Here is a 3,702-nt window from a genome sequence, read left to right on the forward strand (position 1 = left end):
TCTGCTTTGTAAGTTTTGTTTTGCTTACAAATACAAATAATGACCAGTTATTAGTTTACAACATCCGTTTGTAATGTTTGAATGCCTTAATGAGTTAACTTCACAGCCCTTTACATTTATTTCAAAATACCAGAAGCATCTTTTTGTTTTACATTTTGTATTACCCTTGCAGAATAGATTACCCTAAAAATAATCACACTGTAACTTAACCCATACTGCAGCGTGTGCAAGGATATACAGTACATGAAGACTGTGTTGTACATGTATCAGAGCTGTAATCAGAATGTCATGAATAACTGGTACCTGTGATATGTTTGCCTTTTTCCATAGATCAAAATAAGTAAGGTTACTTTGAATATGACCCATGAGGCTTGTAACACACTTGCGGCCTGTCGCATGAATGTATGTTTCACCAAATTTAATGCTGGAGGCATTGAAGCTGCTAAGATCCACCTCAGCTGCCTGTCAGAAATGGCACCATACAAGAAAAAGGCACTGATATAGCACATTAGAAAATATACTCCTCAGATTTTGCAGGAGCAAAGATGCACAGACATGGCTACCAAAAGTGTGTATCTAAAATGAAGCCTTTGCTGACTACAGCACATAAAATGCCAGTTTCCCTGGGCTACTAAAATCCCATGGAAAGTTTTGAAAAAATCCTGATCTCAGCAGTTCAGTTCCAACAGATGTGTACAGGATGTGGAGAGTGGTAAGTGGTGGTTTTTGCACACGATTGTCAAAGATGATGGTGTCTGTGTCACAGTGTGATTTACCATTTGGTGTGCTGGGAAAATGAGCCTTGTTATGTGTTTCATATCGAAGCATTTCAGGATACAGTGCCATCCAGCCAAAAGAAAAGTGTAGAAGAGAGCAAAAGGCACAGAGTTTGACAGAGCCCTACTATAAACACCCAGAGAACACATGGCACAATCTAGACTTGCTGCTGAGGGAAAAAGAAAATTATTCAATGCCCTTGGTAATGCAACTAAATAATAGTACGGATGTATTGATTGTGCATTAAATGTGGATTTACTTTTATTTAATGAAACTTTTATACTTTCATTGGTCTTGGTATTCTGCCAGGACACTGTACCTAAAAGTCACCACATGAATAAAAAGTTACTTATTTTTATGGCTTCTTATGCCAGCCAATCAATGTGCTTGATGACATTTTACTTTAAATAACTTCCATTCATAGTGTTGCATTTTATTTAGTCGTTTTCTAAGTATTGCTTACAAAAATAAAAAATTTAAAAAAATATTTGAAACAACATATGTACTGTATGGGCAATATTTCAGAATCAGAAATTTTTCAAAATTCATACATTAGATTAAAATGCTTCTTTGTTTCGTAGTGAACTGTACATGAAAGAAAATAGCTCATCCAGAAGGGAAAGTTCTGAAGTTTTTTTTATAACCAAAGTAAAAATGAAAACATTGGTGACCATGTCCTCAATCATAAACTCAGATCTTACATCTGTTTAATTCATTAAATCTACCCCTAAATGTAGTATCTTTAGCAGTATTCCCATACAATATAAGGCTTGCCACACTCCTACAGTACTTCCAATATCCAAATTCGCCAACACCCAATTAACTTGAGAAGTTCAAATGTTGTATCCATAATATTTATCTGACATTAATGTGTGCTCAATACTCCCCAGCTATTTCAGACACAAGCCAGCGAGCGTCACTATACAGTACCATTTCTATCTTGTCCACACATTGCACAAAAAATGCCCTTCCTATTCCATTACCTTTCTTACTGCATTCTTGTGACATGTAGCAAGAAAAATGTGCAAGATAATCCTCACCATTATCTTAACAGTGTAGAAGTGAAAGATGTTTTAGAAGTTCATTATAATTATGTTTGTGCAATACTATTCATCCTGAAGGGTTCCGAGTTAGTTTGCATAAAGCAGGAGACTCACTTCATCCACTGCTGATGTGCAGCACCTGCCTGGGTAACAAAGCATAGCAGTCATCATGCACTAGCAGCCCAATCAGCACATATAACTACCAATCACCCAAGATTGGGTCGGTCAAAAAAAAAAACATTTGCACTTGATGAAAGAAAAATTCTAAGAGCTGTAAAGGGAAACTCTAAAACAACTATCTATGAAATCACCAATAATATCCAGAGTGCAGAGGTTAAAGTATCACAAACCACATTGATCAGAACATTGAGATACCAGAATTACAAAGCATAACATCAGCACCAAGAACAGAAAAGCTAGAATCGAATCTGCTTGAGTAGTATAAAGGTGAACCAGGGGTTTTAGAACAAAGTTCCATAAATGAGAGATGAGAAGCAGGTGAACTTTTACAAAAGTAATGAAAAGTTAAAAGTGTGGAGAATGAAAGGAACTGCAGATGGTGGAGGTAATGTCATGGCTTGACCATGCTTGCCCAGCTATTTGGCTTTACTGATGATGTAAGTAATGATGGCAGCTGCAGAATCAATTCTGAATTATACAGAAGCATTTTGTCTGCTTCTGTAATAGAAAATGCTTCTGCGACCAAACCATACAGATAATGCAACCAAGAATTTCATTGGGAGATAACAAAGTGAAAAATGATAGACTGACTAAGTCTTGAAGAGATACGCAACCACATGCTACTGTACCTTACACTCTGACATTTACTTACACACAAAGAACGTATTGTTCTAATTATTCTGTTTCTGTTCAAACACATGGAAATTATCCAAAACTGAAATATTTTCATTCACATTATTCTTGTGATCACGTCTCGTGATTACAGCTTGCTTAGTTATATAGCTAAATAAGAGTTTTTTACTTTGGTGTTGTAATAAATTTGAATTGTACTGCATTTTGCTTTGTTGGTTGCAATTTAATTTTTTTGCTGCACAGTATGCATAAGAAAAAATACATGCAGCTACTCTATCAAAATTCACAGCACAGTTTAAGTGCTGTCTGGAAAGACATGGGGTTTCTGTGTTACAAAGTTTTCAGGTAGTTCAGTAATATTTTCTGCCCCTGCTAGCATCATGTAAATCAATGTGCATGCCCTCACAATGAACACTTTGTAATTCCAAACACCATATGGTTCAGCAATAAAGAAGCCGGAAACGCTGAGGGAGAAACAGTGGGGTTTCTTGAAGGTTAATCTTTCAGCTTCGGATTCTAATTAATGTTTGGTTGTTTATGTACTTTATCCGAACCATGACTGCCCTTTGGAAGAGAGGAAAAAAATTGTGATAGTCTGTATCGTGATGTGGGGACTGGATCTTACATGTCTAACACACACATGAAAGCAATGACATTTATTAATATATTTTCAATATTCTATTATTTTTTAGATGAAACTACAGCATTAGAATACATTACGTACCTGAGCTGACATCCTAAGCTTGTTCAAAGTCTTCACTTTTTTTTCCTGAGAAAAGTTTGCTTTGTCCACTTTTCAGAATAAATGATTGTTTTACAAATTGCCAAACATTTTCTTTCTTTTGCTCCTTGTATTCATTTTCTTACCACTTTATCCAATAGAGGGTCACGAGGAAGCCAGAGCCTATCCAGAAACAAGCACAAGGCAGGATAGACCCCAGACGTCAGTCCATCTCTGGGCACACAGAGACACAAATAAGCACATACTCGCACACATTTACACCAAGGCCAATGTTCCCAGAAGCCAATATACAGCACCCACCAGCATGTCTTTGTTCTTTGAGAGGAA

This window comes from Lepisosteus platostomus, chromosome 4 (genome assembly GCF_059453375.1).
Source record: "Lepisosteus platostomus isolate fLepPlt1 chromosome 4, fLepPlt1.hap1, whole genome shotgun sequence".
Classification (NCBI taxonomy): domain Eukaryota; kingdom Metazoa; phylum Chordata; class Actinopteri; order Semionotiformes; family Lepisosteidae; genus Lepisosteus; species Lepisosteus platostomus.